The sequence below is a fragment of the Colias eurytheme genome, chromosome 10 (genome assembly GCF_061535395.1).
Source record: "Colias eurytheme isolate Ceu_HAF_F1 chromosome 10, ilColEury1 Martin Lab GWU primary, whole genome shotgun sequence".
Lineage (NCBI taxonomy): Eukaryota > Metazoa > Arthropoda > Insecta > Lepidoptera > Pieridae > Colias > Colias eurytheme.
The window spans coordinates 3,118,771-3,134,418 of NC_142989.1; positions in this window are offsets into that span (position 1 = coordinate 3,118,771).

The following is a 15,648-nucleotide window of genomic DNA, read 5'->3' on the forward strand; positions in this document are numbered from 1 at the left end:
CTGTATTTTTTGTGTTTTGTGTAATGAATGTTTAGTGTTATAATTAAATACGAATATAAATATGAAATAAAATATTTAAATACATGTTGTGTGTAATATATACGTATGATAAAATACATACACTAAAATATCGTGTGTTAGCCACATCACTCCCCTCCAGAGACCGGGTTAAGGGCGATAAAAGTCTGGAAAGTGAACTCTCCTCCCAGAGCGAGTGGTATATGCCACGGGAGCACTGGGAAGAGGTAGGGGAGGATCGGGAGGTGGAAGAGCGGGAGAAGGAAGGATTTCGGGAGGAGACGACAGTAAATAGGCTGGCTTCAGGCGGTCGATGCTAACTGTCGTTGACTTTCCTTTTAATTTAATTTTGAAAAATTTGTGATCTCTTGAAATGACCTCATGTGGCCCTGAATACGCGGGTTGTAAAGAGCCGCGCAGTGCGTCTTCCCTAAGGAATACGTGACCACATGAGGCTAAATCTTTGTAGATGAATATGTTTTTCTTACCATGATGTTGAGTCGGTACTGGGCGAATATTCCTGACGAAATTTGTCAACCGAGCTGATAAGTCGGTGATATCGGTAGTATAAGACGAAGTGTCGTGACCAAAAAATTCACCTGGTAGGCGAAGTGGTTCACCGAAAACCAGCTCAGCTGAGGAGGAGTGCAGATCCTCTTTCACAACACTTCTTATGCCGAGAAGCACGAGAGGTAGTGTTTCTACCCAATTTGCGTCAGCGTGACAGGTAATTGCAGCTTTCAATTGTCTGTGGAAGCGCTCCACCAAGCCGTTGCACTGCGGGTGATATGCCGTTGTCTTACGGTGATCGAAGCCGATAGACTTAGCGAGCTGCTGGAATAGGGCCGATTGAAATTGTGCACCGCGGTCGGTAACGACGTCGGTTGGACAACCATAACGGGCTACCCAGCAGGACACAAAAGCTTTCGCGACAGTTTCTGCGGTGATGTCGGTAAGTGGTACAGCTTCCGGCCATCGCGTGAAGCGATCGACGGCTGTTAGGCAATACCGATAATCACCGCAAGGTGGTAAAGGGCCGATTAGGTCTATATGGACATGTTTGAATCGCGCTGAAGGTAAAGCGAGCGTACCAATAGGTGACGCGACATGCCTGTTCACCTTCGAGCGCTGACAGGTCAAACATGCCTTAGACCATTCGCGGCAGTCCTTCCGCATTAAAGGCCAGACAAACCTCTGTGCAACGAGCTTGGCTGATGAATTTGCGCCTGGGTGACTCAATGAGTGCAGACAATTGAAAACCTGCTGACGCAGTTGTGTAGGGACGAAAGGTCTGGGAGTCGGCGTACTGACGTCGCAGTACAATGGAATACGACTTCCAGGTAAGTTCATCTTTTTAAGGCGAAGAGATGATTCACCTGTGAGATGCGCAGTGAGCTCAGGATCTGTAGCTTGCAACCTTGCCATCTCTTCTAAGTCGACAGGTCTCTGCAGTTCACATACGCGCGATAAAGTATCGGCGACGACATTGTTTGCACCGGATATGTGCTGTATGTCGGTTGTGAACTGTGAGATGTAGTCGAGGTGTCTATACTGACGCGGCGTGCAGTTACTTTTCCTCTCGTGGAAAGCGTAACATAACGGTTTGTGGTCAGTATAGATCGTAAAATGATTAGCCTCCAGCATGTGTCGGAAGTACCGTATGCTTTCGTAGATGGCAAGGAGCTCTCGATCGTATGGAGAATACTTCACCTGTGACGGGCTCAACTTGCGCGAGAAGAATGCGAGCGGCTGCCAATCATCATCCTTAAGCTGTTGTAGGACTCCACCTATCGCTGTATCTGAAGCGTCAGTGACGAGTCCTAATTTAGCTTCACTGGCAGGATGAGCGAGCAGGGCTGCTTCGCAAAGGCTTTTCTTACAGTTCTGGAAAGACTGCAGCGAATTTCCTTCTATGACCACGGGATGAGAACCTTTGACGGAACCTACGAGCAAAGCGTTTAAAGGTGCTTGAATTTGGGCAGCATTGGGCAAGAAACGTCGATAAAAATTAACCATGCCCAAGAATCTTCGAAGCTCTCGAACAGTTCTTGGGACAGGAAAATCGGCGATGGCTTGCACCTTGCTGTCCAAAGGTTTGGTCCCCTTTTCAGAGATTTCGTAGCCTAGAAATGTTACCTTAGGAGCGCCGAAGACACACTTGGCTGTGTTAATAAGAACACCATAATCTCTCATACGGGTAAAGAGTTGGCGCAGGTGGTCTTCGTGCTCTTGTGCTGATCTGCTGAATATCAGGAAGTCATCAAGATAAGGATAACAGAAATCTAGGCCTCGCGTCAACTCATCGACAAATCTCTGAAAAGTTTGACCTGCGTTGCGAAGTCCGAAGGTCATAAATGGAAATTCGTACAAACCGAAGGGTGTGGTAATTGCTGTCTTCGGGATATCGCCTTCAAAAACAGGAATCTGGTTGTAGGCCTTAACTAAATCTATGACAGAGAAGATAGTACAACCAGACAGACAGTGTGACCCCTCGTTTTCACCAAAGTATAATACATGTATTTTACAAATTTGATGCAATGTTTTCGTTTCTCATAGATATGTGTAAAACATGTTGTATACAGATACATAGTTATGTAGGATAATTTATATGAAACTTGTTGGTTGAAAACTTCTAGTTGCCTACATGTTTATGATCTCTTGTTTTTGTTGTAGCAATACTTGTAGAATTCGAGACAAATTCAGTCGTACCTACTTGTATAAATTCTATTAATAAAAAAAAAATTTGTGAGATGTATGTATGTTGAAAACTTTATCCAACAAACATGGATAAAGTTTAAAACTTGTTTGTTACTAGTATTATACAGAAATTGCAATAAAATAAACAATACTTATCTAAACCACGACTGTATTTTGTAGGTGAGAACGCTATCAATGGATCAGACAAGTTCTAACATGTCACAGACTTCAGTGTAAACGCAAATGTGTTATATACTTGTATAAATACTTGTTGGCTACAAAGTGTGAACGAAAGAATGTTTGAGACAGTCTCAATACATGTATAACACAAATAATTATGTTTTGAAAAGTATTCTACAAGTTTTGTATCAAAGTAGTATTTAACTTGTTTCTTGGTGAAAACGAGGGGTGAGAAGTCCTGTATGTGCCTGATTGGATACTTATCTGGTATCGTTCTTGCGTTGAGCAGTCTGTAGTCACCGCATGGACGCCATCCATTGTCCTTCTTCGATGCGAGGTGAAGCGGAGACGACCACGGGCTGTCAGATGGGCGGGCTGTTCCGTTTGCTATCATAGCCTCGAATTCCTGCTTTGCAATTTTAAGTTTGTCGGGAGCCAAGCGTCTAGGGGAACAGGAAACAGGAGGGCCAGGAGTTGTGCGAATGTGGTGTGTAGTGTTGTGTTTGACAATACCTGGAGTACCAGCGGGGCGTGTTAGTTCCGGGTATTGCGCTAAAATTTTATGATAATTACTATCACCACCAGTTACAACCTTAACACTAGAAATATTACAATTAATCATATTACAATTTATTGCTGAGCTGCTGACATTGGTTAAGCCATCGATCAATTGTTTTTTACTTACGTCAACAATAATTTGGTAGTGTGAAAGAAAATCTACACCAATAATAGCTTTAGTGACGTCAGCTACAACAAAACGCCATGGAAATACGCGACGTAAGCCTAAGTTAAGGTTTAATTGAATGTAACCGTAAGTATCGATGACGGAACCATTAGCAGCACACAGTTGATAATTAGTTTTACATCTTTTTTCAGACACAGCAGTTATAGGGAAAACACAAATATCACTACCGGTATCTATTAGATATTCAACATTAAGAGTGGGGTCTGTTATGAAAAGACGACCGGGGGAAATGGGGCAGGCGTTAGTCGCCATCACTGAGTGTCGTACGCGTTTCGTGTCGTGCGATGCCTTGAAGTCGCATGGCTTAATGCATCTGTTAGCCTTTGTGCCATGTTTATTATGATACCAGCAGATAGGGTAACGCCGGTAATTAGAGTGGGACCGTCGAGAAGAAGACCGTTGACGACGATGGGGAGAGGGATCTCTGCGCACACGGGGACCGGGTCGGGAACTGCTGACTTGGGTGGATAGCGCGCTCGCCTGGCGCGTCAGCTCCACCACCTGGCGTGCCAAGTCGTCCATTGCCGGAGATGACGATGAAGAAGTCGCTGCAACATGAGTAGTGGGAGCCGCGATCTCGTACACGCGGTCAGCCAGCTCAGCCAGGGCGTCCAGGGACAGCGTAGGTTGTGACGCAACGATCGGCTGCAATCCAGCAGGTAATCGGCTGGTCCAGATTGTCTTTAAGAAATCTTCTGGAATTTCGGGACCAGCTAGATGCTGCAAATGCCGCAGAAATTGAGACGGCTTGCGTAGTCCCAGCTGCTCGTGCATCAACAGCTGTTTCACTTTATTTTCTCTGGATACGGACAGTCTTTTTATTAACTCTGATTTCAATTTATTATAATCAGCAGGGCCGGTAAGAATGTCTTCGACCTCGGCCGCATACTGTCGATCTAATGTGGCCAATATGTGATAAAACTTGGTAGTATTGTCAGTTATGTTCATTATAGCGAATTGCCCTTCAACTTGTGCAAACCATATTGCAGGCTTTTCAGGCCAGAAAGGTGGGATCCGTAAATTAACGGATGGTTGCTGGGCGGGCGACACGTGCGGCGGTCGTTCCGCCATTTTGACGCACCTTCGCGGTTGAGTATTAACTCGATCAGCGTTTTCGGAATCACTTGCACTGGACATAGTTTTTATATATATAGTGTTCAGAGGGGTCACCAATTTGTGGGGTGCGTGATAATGGTAAATAATACACTAGGTACAGTACCTTTGGGTGATGCACAAATAACCACACACTCACAGTTTTAACGTTTATTACTCCACGTAGAAGGAGAGAGACAATTATCAGATACAAGCAACACTTTGGGCATGAAAATACAAGAACAAAAAAGACACTGACTAGATGCGCATTCGGTAACTAAGATCGAACTGTTAATTTTACAATTGTGAAGAAACTTGAAGAAATATTCCGATCTACCCGCTGGGACCGTGATAATTTCGTCGCGGCACGCATACTACGCGAATACCGCGACTCCGTCATAAAATAATAAATATTATAATTATTTTGTATGAGTGTAATGCATGTCTGTATTTTTTGTGTTTTGTGTAATGAATGTTTAGTGTTATAATTAAATACGAATATAAATATGAAATAAAATATTTAAATACATGTTGTGTGTAATATATACGTATGATAAAATACATACACTAAAATATCGTGTGTTAGCCACATTGAGTTCGTGTGTTCCTATAGCGCTTCATGTGGAGATATTCCGTCTTTTTTTTTTCCGAGCAAGTTAGCATATACCTATTAGTTATATGACATATTGTTTAAATCAAATATAAATGATACATATAATTCATAAATCATATATAATACATATAATTCTCCCGCTAAATTACTATCAAACTAATTTAAACTATAGTCAGTTTCCACTATCATACGAATCGAATGTGGAAAACTTTACGACCAACGTCACAGCGAGTGTACTAGACTTCGAAGCAAACCAAATTATCAACTGGGTCGAATAAAAAATGCCATCGCGAAATATCATTGAGTTCCCACGTACGTGATCTGCATCCGTCAAAGAAGATTTGCGGATCGCCTGTAACAAAGTTAAAAGGAGAGACGTGGCAGAGTAAATTAGAGAACGTTTTAAATAGATCAGCGTCACGGATGACGAGACATAGCTGAAGATACACCTAAGTGGATAACAGTCAGTCAAGCAAGTGAACCTCGTTACCAACTACGCTGGCCAACTGACACATGAAATGTGCGTAGATCCAATTTTCAATTCAATATGTCGCTGGACTTTGGTTGTGAAAGAATGGCTTTGATGCGAAATCCAACCGTATTTGTTGTCAATACATCCCACATATCACTGTCTTTCGGGCTATTCAATGTGAAGTTAAATAAAGTATGTTTATTTTTATAACGAACGTATATAGAGAGGAGTTTTTAAAGATGGACATAGAAATTACGGTATCACATTAGGAAAGTATGTCTAGAAGATGCTTATGTATTTCGTAATAATAACCCTGAATAAATTATTAAATACATACAACATTGCCTTGGAAAGCGGTTGGTACATAAATTTTGATTAGTGAAGGTAGAGATTAGAGATGTTATAATACTGTAATTCCGCTGGAAAATATATGGATTATATCACTGGGTCGTAGGAAGCCGCTAATATATTTAAATGTATCGTACATATAAAACATTATGTTCAAATTTATAAGGAATATTCGTGTCATACTAATTAGAGTGAAATTTATTGTGTTTTCATTTGCTATACAAACATGTCTTAAGATGAGGTAAAAAGCCTTCAAGACATTCGGCTGGTATTTAAGAGGTAGGTATACCTTTCATGTTTGAAGCTTAATAATGAAAAACGTGTTGGTCTCAAATGCTTTCGAAACAAACAATTCGATAGCTTCAAAGTAATTATCCTCTTCATACACATTTGTACATTCCAGTACATTCAAACGTTTATTTAGCTAGAGTTTTTATTTATAGACTGGGGTAGAAGCCTTTGAAAATAATGAAAAGATAAAAAAAATCGCAGTCGGATGAAACCCATTAGAGAAGGAGGGGAATATGATAAAAATGTAAGGAAAAATAAATTACGGTCAATCCGAGTTCGGGAAGCGGGAGGGGGGAGCTTTTAAGAGAAAAAAATGGTTTCTCTCAATTTCCGACAAAACTGCAAGTCCTATAGAAAAAAGTTCAATGGCAAAGTTGTAGGTAATTAAAAGTTCTACAACTTTTGTATTCACAATTTTTTCACATAACCTAAAAGTTTAGGTGAAAAATTCAAAAAACCAAGTTTTTGGTCTTTTATTTCTATCTACTTCAAAATTTATTTTTTTTCTACGAAATTTGGTGGAAACTTACTTTATTATGTCCCAAATACACTGTAATTTATTTGATTGAAAATATTTATTTTTTCGCCTTATTTTGAATTAATACCAAAAAAACAACCTAATTTTCAATCGAAAAGTCACCCGTCAAAATATCAGCTTTTTTCAAAAACTTGGGGTGCCTTTTATTCATTGAAATCTCTACTTTCATATTATGGTGTAAAAATAATAAACACCACCATAGTAAATGTTCTCAGGAAATGCATACAAACAGTCTGAAAATTAGCTTTTACTAAATCAGGCACAATTCTTGAACTCTATATCTTCTCTTGTATCGGCTTTTCGGTAATATTTCAAAAGAAAAATAATTATCTGTTCTAAGTTTAATATTTGCCTGATTTAGTAAAAGCTAATTTTCAGACTGTTTGTATGCATTTCCTGAGAACATTTACTATGGTGGTGTTTATTATTTTTACACCATATGAAAGTAGAGATTTCAATGAATAAAAGGCACCCCAAGTTTTTGAAAAAAGCTGATATTTTGACGGGTGACTTTTCGATTGAAAATTAGGTTGTTTTTTTGGTATTAATTCAAAATAAGGCGAAAAAATAAATATTTTCAATCAAATAAATTACAGTGTATTTGGGACATAATAAAGTAAGTTTCCACCAAATTTCGTAGAAAAAAAATAAATTTTGAAGTAGATAGAAATAAAAGACCAAAAACTTGGTTTTTTGAATTTTTCACCTAAATTTTTAGGTTATGTGAAAAAATTGTGAATACAAAAGTTGTAGAACTTTTAATTACCTACAACTTTGCCATTGAACTTTTTTCTATAGGACTTGTAGTTTTGTCGGAAATCGAGAGAAACCATTTTTTTCTCTTAAAAGCTCCCCCCTCCCGCTTCCCGAACTCGGATTGACCGTAATTTATTTTTCCTTACATTTTTATCATATTCCCCTCCTTTTCTAATGGGTTTCATCCGACGGGGTTTTTTTTTTGTTTCAAAAATTATCTACTCTAGTCTATTAATACGTTTACAGATTATGACATAAGAAAAGCATAATAATTATGACATTGAATAGGTAACTATTTTTTCAAGTACACGCGTTCGCAGACTGAAGGTTTAACCTAGAGCTAAAACTTTTTATAACTTTGATTTGGTTTTACAAGCTCTTTAGCAAGGTTTTTACAAGGTGAATTTTCATTAAAATTAATAATTATAATAGGCTGAAGGATGTCTCTCGGTTAATACCTAGATATTTAAAATCTCTTTATAAAGATTATTTTCGCATACTATAGATTAATAGCAATCGCAATATCTGGATAGATGGCGATCTACTGGTCTGATGGTTATTGTTCAGTGTTCTCACTCGTTACACGTCATATTCTGCCTCGTACATTGATGCTCTGGAATTCCTTCACCTACAGTATTACCGAATTAACAATGTGGCTACTAAAACAGAGCCTATATGTCTTCATAAGGCCGGTAAAGCACCTGCAACACCACCAGTGTTCCCCGTATTCGTAGGTGGTGGTGACCACTTAAGATCATGTAGACCATAAGAAAACAAAATTATCATTCATTGTATAACTTTACTATTCAATTCGTAATCGTCCATACACACACACATGTGACTTACTTACGTTTTTACCTAAGAAATTATAATTTGTGAACAACTTTTTAAAACTCATTCTCTAATATAACTCTTTGAAGAAAGTTGACTTATTTTTAATTAAAGAAACACGTTAACTACGAAGGTTAAAATAAATATCGCATCTTAGATATTATTTTACCTTTTAGTAATATCATGAGAAAGAAAAGAGATCATAGCCATCATAAACTTCAAAAGATTGTAGCTACTTGTAAGTATCGAATGCATTTAACAAAGTTTAGAATTGATCGCTATAAAATATTCCTTGACAAGGTTCAAAGTTCGAATAAATTTAATTTCCGGCCTTACTGCAAAGGCAGGAAAATGATTTAAAAATATTCCCTCATTTGCAAGAATTGTGCTTTCCTTTCGGTCTCGAACGATTGATACTGCTCCCTGATATTGTTGAAGATTCTTTTATACACGTATCATTTTGTATGTTATAAAATGAATGGGTGTTATGAATCCTTTATTACTCTTGATAAGATGTCAATGTTGTGTCTTTTGGTTATTAAATCCTAAAAATAAAAGATATGTAAATGTGCCTCCAGCTAGACGTTCGCGTTGTGAGAAATGTTATGATGATATTTAATTTTTAAAATGGTTTAGAATATAGGTGTATTATGGTATGGATGGTTTAGTATTATTGAATTAAATGTAAAGTTTCGTATAAATTTTCGTTGTCCTTTTTTTCTGGATATCATTAAAAATATTACTAATTACTTAAATAGAGACAGAATTTTTTGTGCCAATTCTCGATCAATTCAGTATTAGTAGTACAGCAATTAGTACCCTCATAGGAGGCCCGTGTCCCAGCAGTGGGAACATATATGGGCTGATGATGATGATGATGATGAATTAGTGCAATTAGAAAAGGAACTTTTCGAACTCTTCTTAGATTCGTAGACGTAAATGGTCCAAAGTACTTACTTGTGTTCTTAATTTAGTCCTTTAGTCCTTATTCGTTTTTTTTTGTAAATTTACTAAAATTGGTATAAAAAAATCGCATCTAAAGAATACCAAACATTTTCAAGCAACCACTTTCCAGAAAAATACACAGACCGAAGCTCTCAACCTTTCAATGCGATTGCATAAACATCTTAACTTCATAACGATCGTAATAAGATTGAATCTTTTAAAATACCATTGTGGAATGTATCGGGTCTCTCGATCGGGCTCATTAGTGAAGAACAACGCTGGTCGACGGAGCGGAACTTATATACCACTCAACTGTGATACACCCTGTATCAGCCACCAAATCGATCACCCTTGTAGCAATGATCAGTGATGCACAGCTTCATCTATTTGAAGAACTTACACTTGAAGAACTACTTATGTATTTTATATTTAAAAGAGTAATGTTTGCGAGTTCAGTACAAGCAATTGTGTCTACAAACGATATAAATTTTAAGACCGATTTTGAAGTCTCTTCATTGTAAATCGTAACATAATCTACATAATATGCAGTTCATTAGAAAATAGAAGGCCTCTTCATTGGCAAGAATCATAAGAACTAATTAAAAGAGGCAATACGTGTATGTATTTTTTTTTTAATACAGCGGTAATTGTAGCCGTTTATAATCTTACTCATGTGGCCGCTGACGCCCAATCAAAAAGTTGAAAATTCATGCTAAATCTAAAAGTAAAGTAGGCACTATTTCTGTAGTGCTTATCGAACAGGCCACTTACCAAATGCGTTTTATCTGCATTTCGAATTCCTATGAAAAAGCACTTTTTTCTACTGAAACCATCAGACGCACCTTGTAAAAAATATCTCATTGATTTAGTAAACATTAAGCTAGTAAACTTTTTCGATTATTTTGGAAATAAAACATAAAACATACGATCTTATAAACATACGATCTTATAACAAATGGAAAGAAGAATATTAAATTCATCTCTATTTGAGATGTGATTTGAGATAATATAATATCTTGATGAAGGCTACTAAAGCCTCAGAGTAGGGTTCCAAATGGTGTTTATGAAATTAAACGTATAGGATTATGACCATACTGTCACATGCCACCCTCGGAAACGACCGCAAACGCTAAACAAGAATAAACATCTGGATAATACAATTTCCACGCATTTTCCCTTTCCCATGACATTGTTACTGACAAAGTACACATACAGTATACGAAATACGTATTTTTTTACCTTCGCTGATGTTTCAAGATGATTCTTTTTATTTGTATGGATGAAATCGTAGTCCCTACTAAAGCAGCCACGGATGAGCAAGTAGGTGTAGAGCGGATTGGTCCAGGTTTTTATTCATGGTTTCACTTATTCAGAAAATCGACCAGTGAAAAAGATTTAAAATGCATGTAGATGTCTAGGAGACAGCGGCACAGCCGTGTAGCTTAGTGGGGAAGCGTTAAGGTTGAAACTTTAACTTCGAATTTCTTAAATACTTCGATATAAAAGTTTATACTACTACCCGACATAAATCTTTGGCATTAAATTGATATGAATAAATGGCATTTTAAATAAAAAATAAACGGCTTAGTCAGCTGAATATTGAGTGGCTGAGTGTGTGATTAAGAGGTTCGACCCGATGCACTGTTGTGATGAACTCTCTAGATACAAGTATCATCGGTTCAAGCTTAGTTAGCGAGGTTAATAGGAAAACTAGTATTGTAGATTTATCGCTGCACTTTTCAAACGAATTTTGAAACTTTTACTACATTTTTAAGGTCAAGTATGACGGCTAGTATTTTGTAATTGTTTCCTTTGAAATATTGTTTGCATAGATAGCATTATCTCAAATTGGAAGGTATGTAATAATATGTATTAACATAAAATAATTGTATGTTATATATTGTAAAGAATCTTGCTCGCTTGTTAATATCTAGTCTATATTTCTTGAAAGACTTATTTTTCTGCAACTTCTTACGTGAAGTACAGACGTATTTAAGGCATTCATTCAGTGAATAAAATACAGTTTTCTTTTATATTTTAAACTAGCTTACCGCAAACGTTTTCGCTCACATGTACCTATAGTTCGCTATGCACATTCAAGTTTCGATTTCAAAAACTTTTATTAATTTACTAAGATATTAATTACACAAGACGTTCATTAATTTTTCTTTAAAATAACTTAACCGAACACTATGATTAAAGACGAGAACATAATATGTATATCTAAGTTTAATATAATTATAAATTAATCAACTCCATCCAATCAAATTTCGTCTTATTTATTATTCAAGTTAATTTTACCTAAAGTCAATGCGGCTGAAAATAATATTTTATAATTGAAATAGAGTCCCATCAAACACTGAAGCGTTAAACAGAGTTACTCTTATTTTGTTTTTAGCAACAGATTACCTTGACCTTCCCCACTAGAGCTAACCGCCGGTTTTACTAAATATGTTCTCCTTTGTATAAAATTCTACTCGCTTTTTAGATTACCTACTTATACCTATTTATGCATTTGAATGTGCAATATATTATAGTATTGTAAGAAATGGCTACTTTGATGCAAATGTGTGAGTAACTACTTTCTATGGACTTTTTTAAATCGATATAACCAGACTTTGAATATATTGACTTCCCAAGGAGTTCTTTAGAGAATACTTTTCATTGTTTACTGTAACATGGAAGCATTACATAAATTATTCTGTTTATATACATCATATTATGTACTATGTATTCTTCTTCTTTATTACGCTATTACTTCTATGCGCTTGAACATATCTCATATAAGTAAATATCACAGGATTAAACCAATTAAAATTGTTACGTTTATTACGTAACGTATCCTTTGTTTTTACGATAAGCTTCCTTACGCAAAACATCTTATTACAAGAACATTAGCGCGGCTGTCAAACGAACTTATTTGTAAAGTACATAAGCCTGGTCAAAACTTTCTTAATCAAACGAATTAGTTTTTGGGAAACATTAAGTGGGACTGACATTAATTGTATCGTAGCATCTAGTTTCAGCGTAATCTATAAGTGAATAAAACTTTTAGGGTAATTAATTTTTCTTCTTAAATTAGCGGAGCAAGACCTACATTTTTTATTTTATCTTGTTATATTTGATGCCTGCATTGAATAGAACTTCTGAGAAATATATCTTTCAGTTAATTGTACAATTTAATACGGATAAGGTACTAACAAAAACTGTAGACACCAACTTTCATTCAATGTTATAATAGAATACAAGTTCTAGTGTTCAATTTTGTACAGTTTTTTATAGAAAATACCAAAAATAATAATTTAAATTTGTTTAACAATACGTACTTGAATAGCATTGTCCGATTTTTCATTTTATACATCTGTGTGAATTAAGCCCTCCCGCAGAATCGACTAGACGGATTCATCTAAAATTTGGTATGCAGTTCTAACTGCACCTATATTTCCCGATATCTATAACGCCTGAAATAACATACAGACTACATTTGTCCGAATACCACAAAAGTAGAGCCGCTGACTGAAGCTAGTATGTAATAAATGTAACCTACAGATAAAATGTAAAAAGTGTCTATTTTAATGATATTCAAAAAATACATTTGTACGGTTATTCAATAAGCGTACAACTACAATACAAAACAACAATTTAAGCTTGTAAATGTAATGTTTCACCCGTTCGGCTGTTACAAGATTTGCTATGAAAATTGTTGGGCAACAAGCGAAGCGGAGAGCGGCCGTTCGCATTGTTCGAATGACGCCTGGGCCCTGGGGAGGTATGCGAGGCGCACTCCGACCCACCTTTTCCATAGCCCAAGCTTTTCTCCGCTCAAGTTTTACCTTTGAGCGCCCACATTAATTTACAATTACCCCTAAACATCAGCACTACGCCCACTATTCATACCGAGTATCAAAATAACACACCAGACATTTATAAAGATATTTTATTAAACATTTTTTTGTAAAATAGATTAATTAAAACTGACATTTACAACAAACAACTATAAAATTCTCTGTATCGCCTGTCTAACACTAGTATGTTATAGGTCTGTTGCAATTCATTCAGTGCCACTCGACTTTTGTTTAGTGGTTTAACTTACACATGAACACGCAGTTTGACGTATCACTTTAGGATGGGATGTGGATCGCATTTACAATAATGGCTAAATACATTAACACATGTAGTATAACATCTATCTTTCATACTCTTACATTAAGTTAATCTAGGTACATATAATATGATGTGATCTGATCGCTTCGTGTCTACTGTATAAAATTCCGATAATAATTCGTGTATAATTGTATGAAGTGTAATGTGACAAACGAATCATCACTAATTGAACTCGAATTGCACAGTAATATCGAATTGACACTCCAATTTTCTAAAGTAGACATGAATGCGAGTTCGCGTTCATTTCATAAATCGTAATTCGTTATGTTTACCGTCAATCAAATTATTTGTATTACGAATATACACTTTTTTATAATACAAAAACTTTAAACCTTACAATTGAACGAACCAATAGTATTTGATTAATTTGAAGCTATTACTTAATATAATTTCTTACAATATTTAACAATTTGCATTTAAATACAGGAACATAATGAGGCCAATAAACTTGAACGTACTAGACAAGGTTATAGAACAGAATATAGAAGATAAAAAAATATAAGTGAGTCAAATAATAATCTTATATAATAGTTAGCGATAATCTTATAATATAAAAATGAATCCTAAAATGTGTTGGTAAGCGCATAACTTGAGAACGGCTGAACCGATTTCGATAATTCTTTTTTTATTATATTCCTTGAAGTACGAGGATGGTTCTTATGTAGAGAAAACGTAAATATGTACCACGGGCGAAGCCGGGGCGGACCGCTAGTAATTATTATAAATAAATGGAGTGTCTCTTTAATCACTTTCGATTATATAATATTAGTTATGATGATTAATGTAATAAAATAAAATAATAATACATAAATCGCAAATACTAAGTAGAAGGTAAGCACATAATACTTAAACTGAAGTCTCTTTTTGATACATATATTTTGAATAAATATAACTACTAACTTCTTTAAAAAAATTGCTAAGAGATCAACATAATATGATTATAGGATAAAATTTTATTGTCTTCAAGAGAGGTCTATATTTTGCTCTCGCTTAAAAAATTACTTCGGCCAAATTATTTTAATGTCAAAGATTTTCTATTACAGTAGGTAATCGATGTTAAGTGGTTTTCGGTAGATTATTTTTAGTCACCCAAATTTATATCACTTAAAATATATTTTAACTATAACAATTAAGCTTTCCAAATAATGATTAACATATTATAGTTTATTCTATAAAACCGATGACAATTAAGATATAATTTATGAGCTTGCCACAGAAATCGTGCCTCGAAGCGGTGGTTTAGCAAATATGAATTTTCATTGAACATCGACGCTAATACATACTTTACACATAACAACAATATCATACCTTTTTTTTTATAGTCTTCCAAAGATACCCACGGCCAGCGGGGAAGGAGCCGTGGGTTATGTCGGATTCTTACCGACTAAAACCCCACTGTGTTCCGTCGAGCCGCTTTAATGATGGGGCCGCGGGTATTTGTTGGAATTCTTCCGCGACCAACAATATCATACCTACAACAACTACTTATAAAACCATTTATACTTAATATTTAAGCACAGTTTTGAAAGCTCCTTTGACTAGATTCGGCTTAGAAGAGAACTACATTATCTTAAATTTAGTATTTGGTTACGAAAGTATACACCAATGATAAAAGCTGTTATAATTACTTGCTGCATTTTTAGGTCGAAAAGAATGCTAAGTGACATCTATGTTTAGGGGTCAGCTATGAATTACGTCATACTTAAAGAGGTCATTTAAAATGTGAGTAGAAATATAGAGACAAATATATCTTGTTATTTCCCATTGTATTTTTCAGTATTCAATGGATTTATAATTTTAGGACTATAATTTTAATTAGGAAAATTTCCTGAATAATATATAGTAGAAATACTTTTAATCGATTCAGTTAGGGTTTTATTATATGTTAGTACGAATTTGAATTTTTATAACAGCATTTATCTATTTATCTACCACTTGTAGGTACAAAAGTTCGGTTT